Genomic DNA, 18,621 nt, shown 5'->3' with positions numbered 1-18,621 from the left:
TTCTCCAAACTTGACCTGCTCCAACTTGTGCTTATATTGGTGATCTCTGGGCTCCGTGTCTAACTGATTGCCCACTCAGATATATCCTCACTTGTCTGGCCTAATTTTATGCAATCATCATTAGTCTCCAGCAGATTGTGCTTGCTGGTTTAGACTAGTCACCTTAAAAGTCAACATTCATGTTCCCTTTTTTATCTCAACTGCTTCATAGCTCAATGGTTAATTTTCTTTCTGTGTCTGTCAACCTAAAGCTGAAGTTCACATGTTTGTCTCTAGCAGACTTCAAGTGTCAAGCAAAGGCTGCACAGACTCCTCCACACTCAGAAATCCACTGAATGTTCGTGTAAATTTTAAGTCCCTTATACTTTGGCACTTTTGAGCATAAATTAATATTTAAATCTTACATTTTTAACTGAGTAAAAACACATTCTATATATTAACAATACTCCAATCAGAAAATGAAAACAATGACATCTGACCCATGTAATAAACTACATATCCTAAGAGTAAACAGCGTGAACATCTAGCATATATGCTCTAGACTAGCTATTATATGCCTAACCTTTGCAGTAAATAATGAATCAACGTGTTAATTAGCCACGAAAAGTTCTAATTTTGGAATAATTTTGCATTTGCTTTTGTTAATTTTGCAGATAAACATTTGAGCTAATTCTCGTAATAAACTGTGAGGCAAGTTGCTGCTGTTCATAACAGTTAATGGCTTTGTCTCCCCAGCGCATTAGAGCTGCTTTTTATTGCAAACAAGGCAGAAGCCAGCTGCTATGGGAAACAACGGCAGGAATATTCCCTAGAAGTAATTTCAGTAGTACTTCTGGCAGTAATAACTTCTAGCTGTATCTTCTTCAGTAATAACTTCTCGTTGTGACTGTAAGAAACACAGTCAAGGAAAAAAGGGTGCAGTTTGGACTCTTTCCTCCAGCAGTCCTTTAAAACTGGAATGTCTTCTATGGCTTGCTACAGACTATAAAATACACTTCGATCTACTTTACTGATATACATCACTTGGTAAGTGCCTTGTTCACATTTATTGAGTCTGTGGAAGAGTGACCACTACATAAACTGCACCAAGTGCTTGACAGCTGCTGCTCCAGAGGCTCCTGCATTAATGCCACCTTGAGGCTGATACTGACTGTTGCCATCACCTCCTACTCTGCCATCTCCTTGGACCAAATGACTGATTTAGATCAGCTCTTTCACCTCTCAGGCAGGTCTTTTAACTGTTACATTATGGGGTATGAGAAGTTAAGTTACTCTTCTTGGGAGCTACTAATTCCTGCACAAACTATGTAAATATTTAGAAAGAGAGTGTAGTCCTAAGAAGAGAAACTTGTGCTGCTATCCTGCCCTAGTTACGGGTGCAAGGGAATGTTTTTAGTTGGATGATTTTTATTTTCTACTTTCATTATAGTAAAAAAAAAAAAAAAAAAAATAGATCAAAGCAATTCAAAAATGCTCCCATTTGATAAGTTTTCACTTCAGATGTAAAATTGAAAGAAACCTAAAAAACCCAATCAAAATTACCTGCACAACCATATGTTTAATTTTTTAAAAAATATTTTAAGATCTGAAGCTTGAAAAGTGACTCACCAAGCAAAATGATTGACTGAATGGTACATAAGCAACTAAATCTTTCACCTAGACACAAAAGACAGAAGCATGTTTTAATCCCTATTATGTATTTGTCAAAGCTTTTTTTTTTTCTTTTTTCCCTAAGTTAAATTAATCTAAGGTTTCTGGAAAAGAAAAAGAAAACAACAAGAAATAAGAATTAAACCAATTAAATCCTTTTTCTGATATCAAAATAAAAGAAAAGTCCTGAAAACCCAGGGGGGCAATAATACCCCACTTACTTTACATTTAGTCAACACACACTTCAGGCAAAGAGTTACTCTACATTTACACCACACGTATCCCCTGCTTTCCAGCAATTCAGATATATGAACATATCTATAACTGCAAAGGTCTTTTTGAACAATTAAACACCAGGAGTGATTTTTGATAATATATTTATAGTCTAAGGTAACCGGGCTGAAAACATCATTGAGGTCAGTATCTGACCAAATCTGTCTGAAGAGCAGATTTGTTTTGTCTTCTTTTGGCAACTGGGGTGGTAGACAAGAAAGACAGAGCACAATATTGTACTTCACACAACAACTACAGCACGCAAGTCTTTAAGAGAACAAGATATTGAGATATTACAGATGTTTTATCACAACAGTCAGCTGAGCAAGGGGAGATGAAGGAGTAAACAATTGTTGTATTTTCCTGAAAACACCCAGACTACAACTTCGAGGATCTCCATGGATCCCTCTTACTTGAATTTATTCAAGCACATGTTCAATTCAGAAGCAAAATATTCCCACAGCAGCGAATACAATCGCTGTGTCAGACACAGTTCACCTGTCCCCTTCAAGCCACCTCCTCCTTTACAAAGATACTATAATGAACTCTGGAGGCTTCTTTTGTCTAATATTAAAAGTCTGAATAAAAAATGAAAGATGTGGAAAAAACCACATTTCTTCCCATTTTATTTCAACCAGCACAAAATTACTTGTAAGTTCATTTCCACAGACTTCTCAACACAAGGCTATGGAAAAAGGGGATTTGGGGAACACAGATGCTCCTGGTGCAGGAGTTCATGCTCCCCTTACTTAGCGTCTGTGAGAAAAAGAATCTTCTCACTGCTGCACAAATGCAACAACCCACTACAGCGATGCTTAAATTTCAGCACATGCAGTTTCATTTGAGACAGTAAGACTACTCACAGTCTTAAACACGCCACTGGAACAGCCATTTCTGTCAAATGCATGAGCAACAATTATTTGCACATGTGCAAATAATAACAATTTATTTATTTATATATAAACCAGAAAAGGTAAGAGTCCCAAATGAATATAAAGATAAAACAAAACAAAAACAAACCCATAGTTTTAGTTAAGAGGAGGTTTCAACTGCTGACAGCAGACAACTTTCCAGTCTTTCTTCAGAGAAGTATCCCTCTTTTTCTCATACTCACATTGAGATGTATCCTAAATGCTGTTCATATTACTTATTTCCAGGATTTTTGTCAGGCTTAATTTTAAAATGTAGAGTTCTGTGGAGAAAAAGAATTCCACTTCACCAAGATTCTGTGATTTCAGAATAGGAGTTTGTTTTGATTCTAAATCAAAAGATGACAAAATTCTACATAAATGAAAAATATTTATCTGGAGACAAAAGATTTTGCCAAAAATATTTCATTTTTAAACTTTCTTTTTCCTTGGCATTGTAACACAAAACTTAAAAAAAAAGAAAATGAAAAATAGTTCTAAAAAAGACATACTGAAACCATCAAAAGTTTTAAAATGGAATATCCTGAAATTGCCACAAGTTTTTCCTGGTTTTCTTCTGAAACAAAGTTCTAAGGATAAAACCCCTGGTTTTATCAATGATTTTGATATAATTTGAGCAGTACATTCTCACAGAATTAGCTGCATTATTTTTTTCTCATCACCTCAACTAGAATCCCTACTCATGTTTTTTTAATACAAGAGAAAGAATAAGCTAATCTTGGTTGTTGTGTACAGGTGTGGCCACAGTAGCTGTGCATTTATGCTGCTTGCCAGATTAGGATGATGTTTCTAGTGTTCCTACAGGAAATCTGAGTCTACCCTGACCAAACCTGCTAGGAGTTAGATCTCTTGGCTAAACTCAGACTGAATTCAGAGACCTTGCAAGAAATCACAGGCTCTCTGGGCAGCTTTCACTCCAGACAAACTCTAGGACCAGCCTAGTAGGTGTAATACAAATGGAGTAAGTGTTACTTCTCTCACAGTATTCTTAAATATTTCTCTAATATCATTGTGAAAACTCTAAAGTAGCCAAAGTGCTGCAAGTAAAACATTCTTCTATTCCACACCCTGCAATCCTATTTTTACATTCATTTTTCCCAGCTTCCTATCCTTTTGAAATTATTCTAACTCATTCATGCTTAAAACACCACAGCTACATACTCTTCTGAGTGACATCAAGTTTTTTCCCCTTTATCGCATTCCCACTTTGACTTAATACAAAAGTATTATTACCACAAAGATACGAATAGATGAACATGATGTGAGTGTGAAAGCATTTTTTGTGGAACTTAGCTGTGTCTGTCTATAAAGTAGTTATTATAAGAATATCTATTTTTACCCCTTCAAAACACAAATATTGGATCCTTTGGCCATTATTATGGGAGCATCAGGTAGTGATGAAACATACAACGTTGTATTTAATGTGTTCCATTACCATTGCATTTAAGTATACCACAATCTTTTAATTTACTTGTAAGCCTTCTGTAAAGTCATTAATTCCAGCATAAAGGACTGTTTTCAACACAGTGTTTCTCTACAGACAAATAAATATACCAGCCCAAGCCCTTATTGAACAACATAGGAAAACTAAACAGATGCAATGTGAATTAACAGATACATCCACTTTCTCTAGAATTATATACAAAAAAGAGAAATGGAAAGTTATGAACTTGGAGTAAAACAACAACAGAACCTTTTCCAAATGAAGATTAAGTATCCTTCCTCTTCCAGCAATTGTTCACTAATTCTCTGCAACCTGCTTATATGAATATTCCACAGATCACCATCCTCTGAATGCCACCCACCAAGTCATACCCTTGTAAGATCAGCGGGCAGCTATCCAAGTCTTCTTTCAGATCTACTTCTAGTTTTACTGCTCTCTTGGTCATGCATGGATTACCGACATGTAACCTAGCTTAATTATTTAGCTTTCTCAGGAGAGTTAGTACCAGCTGTGCTACCTCTCAGAGCAAAATCCTCATACCAAGGCCAAGACCCATCACTGAAACATTAAATACTTGGAAATGTTTTGCTATAAAACAAGAAAACTTTTCTTTCCTTCACTACCCTTCATATCAAGTAGTGATCTATAAGGTGTCACTAAAGACATCCTGAACAGAGTGCCTATAAAGGGGAAGCTCTCTGCAGTAGCACTTTAAGGTTTACCTCTTTATCCACAACAGCCTAGAGACAGAGGTTGCTTCATATGAAGGAGATGCAAATACGTGAAACTGAAGGCAAAATGTCCATTCTTTACTTGTACAAGTAGCCTACAGATAGCTCAACCTCTACTCATAGGGTAGCACTCTGTACTTTCAGCTGCTCTTCCAAGGTGATGTGAAATATTTTTTCTCATGGAAATTGCTATTTCTCCCTAGCACACTCCATCTGTCCATCTGACTTTCTTCATATGCCTGCCTAGCACTTCTCCAGAAATGGCAGATGCTTTTTCAATTGGCTGCTGTCTTGCATACTTCCATTATGCCTGGGCTACCTTCGATCTTCGCAAAGTTCTCTGTTATACCATGTACACCATAGACTTGGAATCATATTACCAAAAAAGATGGCTTCCTACTGGCCTTTTGAAAGAGGGCTTCCAAAATTTCTCTCCCTATGGCATTCCCATGTTCTGTTGGAAATCAGCCACCATTTGCTGGGTAGAAGGTATGACCAGCTGATTAGTGGAGCTGACTGAAAGACCACACAAACACATGAGACAGATGTGACCCCATTTGCTTTCAAAAGCAGTGGCTCAAATGGAGATTGCTCTGTTCTTTACTACTAACACATAGTTCCTACAGCTTCTTGGCAGCAGCTGACCTTGGTTATATTTTTAGTTGACAGCCTAAAAAGAACATGGTTCAAATTAAGACGTAATATTCTTACATTCTAATGTCCAGTAAGTACCAGAGGGCCATTAGATGGTGCAATTATCAAGTTTATGACTTAGCACAGCCAAGCGCTGAACTAAATTCAAGCCCTTTGTGGTAAGGAAGATGGTGGAAAATGACAGAAAAGCTGGGGCTGCATCTCCATTTCAGCTACCTTGGTGTCACAGTGAAGCTGGTTTGTATACTCCATGCAAAGGAATACTTAATTGTCCAGTTGTATAATAAAAATGGTGTTTTCCTTGCTCTTAATGTCCATTACTTTCCTTTGTCCGGTTTCACAGTGGACAAACAAGTCAATCTGTGACCTCAGCCAGTTATTTATTAGATTCTTACTGACCTGGCAGCTTTGCCTAGGGGAAGCACCAGATTAACATGTACATTGCATTGCCCTAAGGTTAAAGGTATTGTAGGTGTGAAAAATGAGCATCTTGTTAATTGGGTATCAGGTGAACATAAGCAGGCAGAACAGAAGATGGATGGGTATACTGACCGAGAAAAAGCAGTCCTGCTTATTGAGGAGGAATAGAAAATGAAGAAAAGTGGAACTTAATTTATCTGCCCTTCAAAACAAACTGGGTATTTGTAGTGTTCTGACATTTAGACCTAACCACTTTGACTGCATTCTCCCCTGACTAGATTATTCCTTCAAGATGAAGAGATTTATACTCAGAAGTGTATGAAACCAAGGGAGAGCCATCTTCTCCCAAAATTAATTTTTAAAATGACTTGGTTTGTTATCTTGTAGACGAGAAACGTTTGAAAGCCTTAACCAAACCCCACCGAGACCCAAAAGACTTTCCAAATGAGATTGCAGTCAGGTGTAAATAAGAGAAATCAAACGGAAAAGACTAAAATTCAGGGCTTCGTTCGGTTTGCTGCTCTGAGTCACCTATACTGCCCCTGCCACTGGCCACTTTCTATAAAGGAAGGGGAATGCTAGTATTTATCCACATCACAGCGGAGAGTTCCAAATTTCTACTGGAAATATTCAGATATCATGAAGATGCAGGATCATACATATACCTTAGCAGACCAACTCTCCCATTTTCATCAATGTCATACTTTCAACAGATGAGATAAATTCTTGGCCCCCATATTAAACCCAAAGTAATCCTGAAAAAATGGATTCATAACATTCAGAGCCAACTGAGATTCATATCTCATGAATCCCCAAGGACATTTGACTGTTAAAGAGGAAGTGTAAAGTGCTACTAATGTGAGGCAATCTCCACTGCTAGTCTTCCTAGCTGAAGTAAGTGACATTTATGAAGATGTTTACCCCTTCTGGCCACCTCAGTCTCAAGTTCCATTAGAAAACAGAATTACAACGCCCTTTTTCTGCAGGTTAAGAGTGATTTGTCCCATAAGGTGCCACACTGTGACAAAGCCTATGGGAAAGAAGAAAATTCTCAGTTATCAAGGTAGCACCCATGATCTATATACCCTTTTAGTCACTCCACAGAGAACAGCTAATCGATTATATCCTTGAAGTTAAGAGTAAATTCAGAACGGCTTTGATGAGTTTGGGCAAAACACTACATGGGAGGAGAATTGCCCTCTATTTTTTTCAATCATTTTAGAAGGGCGATGAGCACACGCAATTGACACTCATTTTAATGCTGAGAGATATTCACCACCTTGGAAAACGAGACTCCTAGTTTTCCATATGGAACAAAATAGATGCTCAGTTAGTTTCAGGAATTATAATTTTGTGTCATTAATGTTTATGTCTATGTAGTTTAGGCTACTTTGTTTTATTACACATAAAACAACACATCACAGGTTTGACAATGCTTATATTGAGCAGACAGTCATGTATCTTTTTCTAGACAGATTAATGAGTGATTTTATGAAGGAAAGAACTCATTTAGGAGTTATATCTGAGGCTGTATTGCAAAGTCTTGTCTATTCAAGTACATTAAAGGTGATAAAATATTTAGAATTACTTTAATGAATCTATTCTTATCTATAACAGAAAAGCCAGGTGGGTAATTCATGCAGTTAGTGTTTAATGGAAAAGGTTTCTGTGCTGATACATACTGTTTTGTTAACCTTCTTCTATCTAATTCATTATGTATTATTGAAAAGTCTCTCACAAGATGCAATAAGTGAGTTTCTCCAGTAAGCCAGGCAAAATAAGTAACTTATTAAAGGTGCCCTGAGTATGGAGTACACTTTTAAAAAAAGAAAAAAAAGAACAAGCAAATGAAATTTTGTTAAAAAAAAAAAAAGTGCAAAAAGCTAGGGTCGCTACTGACCATAATTCTCTGTCATCTACTATATTTTCACAACCTTACGGGAATAAAGCATTTATAGTCCCTTTCTTTTACAAAAGAAGGAAAAAAAAATGGTTTTAGGTATCCTTAAAGATCTTTCTTCCTTGAAATAGCCCAGCTGCAAATCTCTTCAGGAATCCAAGGCTAATTGTAAAAGACATGACTCCTATTTTTAAGTTACTCCATCTACTCGCAGAACTTTGGAGTCCAACAAGTGAAAATATACCAAACAACTGAAAGAGCATTTGCCTGCACTTACTACCATTACAGGCTCTCAGTTTTCCTCTCTGATTGGCATTAAATGACCTCTTGATGACTGTCATTCTGTTTTTCTTTATTTTCATAACCTTCTCTTTACCCTGTGCAAAAAACATAGATAAAACAGACAGCACATCGACTTCAGAGAGTTTTTTTCATTAGCTCTGGTAGGAGTGATTTTATTCTAAAGCAGATGTTAGTCGAACAGCCTCAGCTAAATTCACCTATATTTTAACTGAGACAGATCGGCAGTAAATCACTCCAACAGACCACTGCCAATGTCTGCCTCCTCTTAGTTTTTCTATTTTAGCTTTGATGAACCACAGAACTCCATTATTTTCCAGCAGTATTCCAGCAATCTTGTCCATCCTTTTCCAGCAATGTCTTTTCCAGTGTTGCAAAGCTGTACTTTCTCCTTTTTAACTTTTAAAATATTTATTCCCTATCTCTATTCAATTTCATGTGAACCATGGTAGACTGGATTTTCCACCCAAACACTGCTAGATCGCCTTCTATAAATATATATTTCTATTGAATTTTTTGGTGGTATCATGTATCAGGTGGCAGAAAAGTCTTAATGGTAATGAAAGACCTTTTTCACATGATAGTGAAGCATGGTCTGCCATTAAAGCACAACCTTCTCTAACATTTGTTGTATCAGACGGTCAATTTAGATTTCACATATTCAACATTCATGAAAATCAGGTCACTCATCTGAAGCCCCCATACTTGAGTTTATCACACACACTTTACAAGACAAGTCTTAAAGTCTCTGTGATTCTTTTTCTCCCCATCTAAGATTAAAAATGTTTTGGGTCTTTCACAAAGGTATACAATAAGGCTTAACTCATTAATTTAATGTAACGCTATTACTAAATAACTAAAGCACTTCAAGATCCACAGACGAAAGTTGCTAATGAAATATTGTCATTAAGAAGCTGGTGCTAAGAAATGTGCAACTGACGGCAGCAATAGTAAGTGGGTTTAGTGAGGTCACAACACACCTCTTCCACTTCCTCCCAGGGTACAATCCATTTGGATTAGAAAAGTAATGGTTACAGCTGGTTCTTCTTTTATGAATTTGACTATAAAATATGCAGAAAGAAACTTTCCATCCCACTGCTGCAGATTCCAATTCCAAACAGCTGACAAAATCATTTTAGTAAATGCATTTCTGTCTGAAAGAAGGCATTAAAGGTTTAGAAAGAGGAGAGAATAACCTGATCTAGAGTTTAACGTTATCCTCTCACCTGCTACATATAATGACTAACTTGGTTTAAGATTAGACAGCATGCCCAGATAGGATGTGGAAAGGTTAGGTCTGAATGATACAGCATTTTCAGTTGCTGACAATTAGAGGTAAATTCCATCAGAATGACACTTCTTTTGTCATTTCCAGTGCTCGTCTCCAACACATGCTTAGTTATACAGAAAAACTACACACACTGCCACTTTGCTGAGGAGTTGTGGGACTTTATCCAGTTTCTGACAACATTCTAAAAACTTGACTAGAAATACCTGTCATCATAAAGAACGCATTCTTGCAAGTTTTAAATTCAAAGCTGGAACTGAAGTTCCTCCTTCTATTTGCAGTACTTTTCATTTAACAAAGACAGACCTTATCTGTGCCCGACAACTTGACGCGGTCTCAAGCGGGTTGTGCTCATGAGTCATCACTGTAATCACGTCTGTTTATTACAGTTCCCCACAAAATTGAAGAATATCAAGGAAGAACCAAAACACTGAAGACAAAGGCTCCCTTCAGACCTTGATCTTCTACCGAAAAGCCTTCGAGCACAGGCCAAAGGAGACTCCAATTCACTTTTCTTCCAGCTGCTCTAGCTTTGCTGCACTGACAAAGCAAAGAACCAGTTCTTCATTTTCATTATCACAGAAGGAAATGAAAATGAGTAGGCTTGCAAAATGGAGCCCTGGGTCCGAAGGCAAGCATTGCAGTAGGCACTTTTCAGATTAGAAATACTTTTAAAATACAAACCAATGCCTAACTTCCCAGATCATTAAAAATGAAATAAATCTCCCTTATTTGCTATTACACCTGGTAGTTTCAAAAGCAGCACTTTAAAATCAGGGTTTTTGTGTGAACTCTTCTTTTTTTTTCCATTTGAAAAACAACTTTCTGGCAAACCCAATTATTTTACATAAAAAGGTCAACAGCTAAAAGCTTTGTCATATATTTAGCAGTTCATGAAGGCACATATATACACAGTGTTAATGGTTTGTGGCAGTGCCTATGATTTTGCTGTACACTTTCTAGCTCATCACTTCCATGGAAAATTCACAGTAACTAAGGAGATATAATCTGTGTTCAGTAAAAACAGTTTTTGCAATTTTTATCTAGGGCATATTGATTTTAGTTAATGTAAAATCTGTAAAATAATGCCACATCGTTAGTTATTTCAATATAATTAATTCAGATATCATGTATAATTACAAACCATAGAAGTGAAACAGTATTATTTTTCCTGGCAAATAAATATCTGAGGTAGGTTACTTCTGCCCTCAGATCCTGCTTAAATCTTCTGAAATGCAAATAATGTTTGAGTATCCATTCCTGGGAAGCACTACAATCTATGAGGAAACTATTTTTTCATAGGATCATGCAATATGTAGTTACAGCTTCTATAATTTACCATATTGTGTAACGCAGAATTACAAACCCACATCAGATAGCAGAGGGAAAATATGCCACTGTGTTACGCCACTTTGTCTCATGTGGTGGACTGGAAGCCCTCACAACTTAACTATTCATTTTATTTTAAAAGATGGTGGAACGAAACTGGTAGTCTGAAAAGGGCAGACGTGCCATACATGGGAATTAGAAGTGGACAAGAAAAAAATCACCATAATGTAACAACTTCCTAGTAAAGTGCTGTAAGTGCTTTGCAAGGCAAAGACATAAGACTTCAGCATCTAAGGTGGGAGAAGGCTTTCCAACCCATCACCCAAAGCATCCAGTTCAAATAGCAAGAAGTAAAAAAGAGATACTGGAATGCTTTTGTAATTTAGAACAATGATAGTTTGTCAAGATGAACATCAAAGTGTATAATTCAGAGGAGAAGCATTCACTAGCAGATTAGGGATAGCTGATGTGAATATGAAGAATTTATTACTTAAGCCAATTACTTAAGCCAACTCAGTACATAGTAGTAGCCAAGCTGCGAAGTCCTTTATTCCTAAAAACTGAGGATGAATGAGTTGCCATGTAGCATCTTTCACTACCAGAAGCACCAGAAACCACATTATCAATGAATAAATATGCTATTATCAAATATAATGTACACAGACCTGTAGTAGAATAAAAGAAGTCCACTGCTAACAGTTCATGACCTGAGTGCAGTCTAGAGCATGAAGAATACCTTTTTTCTATTTTTCGCACGGCAAATAGTACTGTGTACAAAATAGTCCCGCTTTCAGTGCTGTGCAGAATCCTCGGGCCTGCTGGCTTGCACAGGGTTAGCCACTGTCATAAAAAGCTTACGAACTCCAGACGAGATAAAATGACGAGATAAGCTTGAAACCCAGGGCGGTAAGGGTCATGCAGCATGCCATCGACACACCCCGGTGGAGACCGCCACCTTCTTTTACTCAGTAAGATCTGTTTTACCAGGCAGTACTGTTTCTCATAATAAACATCTTCTCTCCTAACTTAACTAGCAAAGCTGCAGAAGAGCAGTCCCTCCTGCTCCAAGCCAGGACCGCTGCTGAAGGCCGCGGAGGGCTTCAGCACCGTCCCTAGCATGAATACTTTCTCGAGCGAGTGAGAGTGCCAAGAAGGATCACAATTCTGGAGGGCAGAAAACAAATACAAAAAGTTAGATCAGTGAACTGATTAAAGCTAGCTCAAGCTGGAAAACAAAGAGTACCATTTTTTAAAAATTGTTTTTAAGAATCACTAGGCTAAGTTCAAATCCTTTTTCTTGTGTATAAATTTGCAGAAAATTGCTTTTATTTTTTAGTTAAAATTTACAATTAGAACATTATGGCACTTGTGGCACCGGATCATGACACATGCGAAGACATAAGGTGACATTAGTGAGTGAAGAAATGCAATCCTGGGTTTGTCAGGCACTGGAATGGACAACTGTCAGCCCAAATACAAGATCAGTTAAAACCAGTTGATGCAAGTATAACTGGAAACATAAACTCAGTGAAGGATTACTAGCATGAACTGCTTTTCTCCAGAGCTGTTGTTAACTTCTGAAATTAAAACTTCCTGAAGGAAAACCAGGACATCCTTGAGATAATACTACGTGTGACAAACCTCTATAGTAGGAACAACTCATTTACTCACTCAGAAACTCAGACCAACAGATGGGATCCCTTAATTACTCAGCTTTGGCTCTGATGTTCTCTTATAGAGGTCAGTCAACATGTCATAAATTTAAATGTAATAACAACCACATAACTCTGTTGAAAAGCCCACATTTTATCACCCCTTTTCCCTCATACATATGAATATAACATTTTGGTAATAAAGCAGTCATATTCACTTCTAAAATCACACGGTCAGGTGCTTAGACTGTGCAGTTTGTTCTCTAGCTTGTGGGCAAACCCGTAAATTCACCCAGCAATCCTGATTTTAGCAAAACAAAATGTGCTGCGACTTGCAGGATCACTCACATACTGCTCCTACTTTCAGATACACATCTGCGAGCACAGTGATGGCAGAGATACGACAGCCCAGTAATGCCACCTCTGGCTGCAGCTAAAGAAACAAATAGGACATTGGCAGAATGCATTTCAAATATATTCTATGTATTGAAATGGTTTTGCTTCAGTCACACTGTTAAAGCAGTTAAGAGAACTCTGTTAAGGCAGGAAATTAACCAGCCTAAATATTAATGGAAATTACCCCTGAATTTTCAGGACACAATAACCGTTACAATGGTGCTTTAAACATTTAGAAAAAGAAATCCCAAAATGACAACAATAATCTTCCCTCGTAACGCAAATGCAAATTGCAAATGCACTTCCCTGGAAAATATAGCTATAAGAAACAGATCAAAGTCTTAATTCAAGCGTACCTTCCACGATTGAAAAGATTGACTTTAACAAGAGCGTATTAGGACTATATTTGTTAGTGAACCAAATTTAGGATGTTTAGGTGATGCAATATCCAGCTATTTACTGAGCTTTCAAGACCCCACAGTTACATTCAGAATGAAATTACTTTAACTGCAGGTAACATCAGGGAATTAGTATCAGGATTAACAACAAAGAAGACGACACAGACAACTAATCTGCCATAGACAGTGCCTACCATATGAAAAACAGGCCTGGCAAGATTGCTCACTTGAGGTGAATTTTATAACAGTGTGCTGCTGACTATCTGGATTACCAAGAATATTACTTTTGGGGTGCAGTAAATCACTGGTTTCCCCTTCTCAAAACAAATGTGCTATTTATAGGAAAAGGGAGCTCATTTTTATAGAATATGTCATTCTTGTTGGACGCCTGTGCACAGGGGCAACTACTCTGAATTACCATAACATAGTTCTATTTCATTATTGCTTTTTGTAGAACTGTTTGCAAGGGTTGTTATGTGTTTAAATGTATCACACAAAACAAGACTATGAGGTGGATCACGCCTCTCAATTTATTCCAACCCCCTTTCCCCCGTCTTCACTTCTCCAGACTCTGTATTCAGTAAAGCTTTGATAATCTCATATCAATGCCTAACATACCAGCTCATGAAAAACACAGCTTTTTACTACCCGCTCCTTTCCAGCCTCCTCTTCTTGCAGAGAGAAGCAAGTCCTTAAGATCCTGCCACAGCTGCAACTTGCCAGGTCAGGTCCCAGCCTCCTCCACAAAGTTAGAAATTCCCCAGCACATAAATACTGTCTCTGCTTCTGCGTAACTGGTGCTACATAGCTCGGGAAAGAGAAACAATTTTTGTTTCCCAAGCAGATTCGGATGGAAGGGGGAAACCTGGAATAAGCTGAACATGTTTTTCCACCGTTGATCTCAGTGGAAACACAGCATTAGTTTGATATAGCTACTTGTAATGCAAGGCAGAAACAAGACTTACGGCATAATGACACTTTATTTTTGGAAATATAATTTTGTATAATCACAAACATTTGCAGCAAAGAATGCTACAGGCTATTTTTCTAGTTTTATCTCAACATGAAAAATGTGGACGGCAGATATCTTTCAAAGGCAATAATGAGACAAGTACTTTTGTGTGTTGAGAAACTTAATTACAATATCAGATGTAGAAAAGGGTGCTTTTTTTAAAGCAATATATCAAAAATAAAAAAAGTGAAAATCATTAATAAATGTTTTCAGAAATTGACAGATTTGTATTGATGAGACGTAGTGTTTTCGGTTGAAAATGTAGTTTGTTTATATCTTGAATGTTTTAACATCGTTAGGCTTGAATAGCACTGAATTTAGAGAATTTAGAAAAGAGAGTAATTTCAAGCTACAAATTATTTCCATATAAGGATGCAGACAAATTTGGCCTGGAAGGTGTACATCTGTGGGATCTGACGATTTAGATTTTATCTTTGCAATCTGCAACAATTTGAAGGCAGAACATTCCAAAGATCCTAAGTGACAAAAACACATCTAGCAAGTTATTGTAGAAAGCCATCTCTAGCTGATCATGTGAAAGAAACATTTTTTTGCAATGGAAATAAATCAGTGGGATATGAAAATACGAGATACTAAAACTGACATTCTTTAGTACAGGCTTTTTGTTTATAATCTGATCCTGGTACCATTATACTCTATAGTGAAAAACGCTGCATTGCTGCATACAGCGCAAGATCCTTAATCATCTGGAAAAGGAATGCTCATAATAACATAGCCAAGAGTCCCAAACTCAGTTCCAAGTAGAGTCCACATGTCTAAAAACTTCAAAATAACCTTTAGGCAAGAGGATCCTCTAGTATCCACAAATACCAAGCTTTCCGACTTCATGCCCCCTTCTGACATTCAAAAACCAACGACCTCTCGCACAGCTAAATTTGCATACTCTGCTTGTGTAGAAGTCTATAAATGTGCTGAATCACTAAATTCCATAACTGCTTTGGTCTATCATATTCCAGATGTCTGCTATATAGCTTTTGACCTTTCATACATTATTAGCATCTTTAAATCACCTGATGACAAGATTTTCTTCTAAACTTCACTCTTCTTATGCAATAAACTTTTCTTTTGTTAAGTGCCTACATCTGTTCTAAGAATACATATGGGGGAAAATTTGCAGCAAGAAAACTACCTGCATTTGAGTTCCAACAGATTCCTTTTCAACAGACTCCTGTAGACTCCTGACTCCAAACGTCCTTCCTGAGGCTTCTACAGAGATTGCTGATATGGAGGGAAACGGTTTGGAAACCCGGGTATTAGCAAAAGAAAAATCATGGGAAATGAATGGCAGAATTCTAGCCCTCTCCTCACGTTAGACATATATTGACATTGATATCATGCCTAATATGCGTTACATCATGTCTTTTCAAATATTTTAGCCTAAACCTCACTTCCATTGGTGGTTTCATTTATGCTTTTAATAGATTTATAATTAATATATAATTTAAAAATGAGCATGTATGCCTTTTTATAATATGTAAGTCATATAGATAGTGGTGGAAATGCCTGAGCATGTTGTCTTTGGAGCTAGCATTTCAGGCAAAATGAATGACAGCATAATCAGCCTCATAAAAATTCATTCCAGCTAACAAATTTACTTTACTACACTTAATTCAACTTGCAAAATGTGGCACCAAACATCAAAAAAAACATAAAGCAGACCTTTAACCAGGTCCCTACTTTTATTACCAGATGGATGATTACCAGCTAATTTCCCCTTGCTAGTCAACAGCTTGTGGAAACTTGGCTGGAGCTGGAAGCCACTGGCAAATGTTGCTGCAATTTGCAATTTTGCAGCAAACAGCATCTGATCATATCTTGCCTCACCATGCAACAACTGCCCTTGCCTCTGACCAAGGTCCAGCACAGGCAGCAGTTTCTGTTTTGTACGAGGGAATGGTGGCATTCCACATCGCTTTAACTTCCTGCCACTGATTGTGACGTTGGTTATTTTCATAAGACATAGCACATTTACAAGAAATGACAGCCAACATAGGGCAAGGAGTGACAGCTTTTTGCTTCTGAAAAGGATTATTTTAGAAAGGGAAAGGATTCATAAACATCCTTGCAAACATGAAAGCTGTGTCTGATTTGTGCTTGCGGCATGATTTGGAAATCCCTTTAAATGAATATCTAGCAACTGTTGTACCATTCATTGTCTTCCGAGTAACAGTTTAACTATAATTCACCAATGTGATTATTTTATTCCGACATCTGCCTGCTCGCTAGACTTTCGTCTCATCCAAATGGATGGGAACCTGTGAAAGGCTTCCTCTGTGAGTTGTGAAAACACTTTTCACCTCCTGGTGAGATGCCCATCTTTTTGTTTTTAGACTTTAGACTTTATATTTACCATTGAGCAGGTTTCCCCTGCTTTATGGACAGACATACAGTACAACCCACAACTGAGAAGTGCTTCCGTGGCTCACATTGTCTGAAGTGATTGCTGACAGAAGTACAGATGATTAACTGCAAGGCCTCCTGCTGCTCTCAGCCAGCAAGCAACTATTCATGGCTACAACAGATGTTTTCCTTTTTGAGGACTTCAGAAACCATAATTGGGCTTGAAAAATAGATCTCAGTTCCACTTCATTCTTTGTTCCTACCACTACATGTACAAATTAAAACTTTCCCTCACTCACGCTCTTTCTCCACATATCCACCTGAATTTCTACATCACGCTCATCACTACTATCTCAGAGTGCTGCCTTAAGTCCAGAAATCAATCAATTAAAAAAAAAGTCTAAGTTCTTTTCCCATATGGAATGATAAAAAGTAACAAGTACTTGACTAAGCTTGGGAGATTTCTCTAAGACTATCTATGCTTGAATACTTAAATGACTGTCATTTATGCCCTGTTTTCTTGCCTTACTTATAAAAACTTAACTATAATGGATAGTTTAATACATAAAACTACCTCCAAGCAATACGAATGCAGGTAGTTTTATATGCAAAAAGAATATGTTAACAGCACTAATATGCCTGAAATGTTAGTCAACACCTGACTGGAAGCAAAGCTGAAAGTATCCATAGCACATATACAATTAATTACTTTTGGAGGATGAAGAGAAGGAAAACTACTATATAAAGCTGCACGCGTGGTGCTGACAGGAGGGCTTTGGCTTCCTCAGCAAGAGGTGTCATTCCATGACAGATGGAAGGCACTTGGGTTTGTGCGTGTGTGTGTGTGCGCGCGTATGTATATTTGTTTGTATGCATGCATACTGCACCTCAATCAAAAGCAAATAACCTACTCATGTTCTGAATGGTTATTTGTTGTCATTAGGATAAACAATGGGGAAGACTCGAGGGATCTGATTGCATTTCTGTCTATCCCCCAAATCTTTGACTATATAAGGAACTATCAGATCCAGTTTTTTGAATATGACTATTACTGTTGAAAGTTTTATAGTAATAGCTAACGGGCTCTCTACATAGTGTTGTATCTTCCTTAACCTTCACTATTACCTAAACAAGACCAAGCAAGCGTGGCAAGGAATTTACGAAGTGGAAAACAAACACGATTTTAAGTGTTGCTCCCTCAAACTATTCTGTTTTAGTTATGTGCCAGCCCTAACATTGACAATCACTTTCTGCCTTAAGATCAACACTAAGTGCTTTCAAATTATCACATTTAATCAGCTTAACATCAAATATGGTGGTGACGATTTCCTAACACCTGCATTTTATACAAGACAAGAACAGACTGGATTATCTCTCAGTATTCAAATGCTGGTTAAACAGCACATCCAACATTCCTGACATGAAACAATGAGAAGACAACAAGAAGCACTTCTTTGGATTTGTTTCTATTTTTACTTTTTTTAATGCCAGGTCTGAAAAGAAAGGAAAGAAAAGAAACTGTAGTCAGATAGGAAGAAACAGAAGATGATTTTGATTGTAATATTAAAAATTCCATGAAAGTTAACATGTGCTCCACAGCAGCTTGGGACCTGCAAATTAAGATTCCTGCTCCGACAGAAAGAGCTAACTGCATCTTCATTAATTTTGCCCACTTTGCTGCTTAAGAGCTTAAGATCTTCTTTTGTATTTTAACTTAGTGAGAATGCAAATATATATATTTTTCCTTAAATTACAAAGATACCAACTATAATATTTTGTTATTCTTTTCTTTACTGTCTACTCTTATAACTTTTACATAAGCTATGTAAGGAACTTCAGCTTTCCCTCACTCAGGTTTTTAGCTTTAAGGGCTCAACTAGCTCT

General features: G+C 37.2%; 1 long non-coding RNA gene across 1 annotated transcript in view; it reads right to left on the bottom strand.

The window, feature by feature from the left end:
* The window catches only part of LOC135329016 (uncharacterized), a 31,591-nt gene extending 15,995 nt beyond the window's left edge, over positions 1–15,596 (bottom strand). Inside the window, exon 1 of the long non-coding RNA XR_010390143.1 lies at positions 15,527–15,596. This is a non-coding gene — a long non-coding RNA (uncharacterized LOC135329016). The remainder of the gene's footprint in view (positions 1–15,526) is intronic.
* Between the last annotated feature and the right edge of the window lie 3,025 nt (positions 15,597–18,621).

The sequence above is a fragment of the Dromaius novaehollandiae genome, chromosome 8 (assembly GCF_036370855.1).
Source record: "Dromaius novaehollandiae isolate bDroNov1 chromosome 8, bDroNov1.hap1, whole genome shotgun sequence".
Lineage (NCBI taxonomy): Eukaryota > Metazoa > Chordata > Aves > Casuariiformes > Dromaiidae > Dromaius > Dromaius novaehollandiae.
This window is presented reverse-complemented; position numbering and strand designations above follow the sequence as displayed.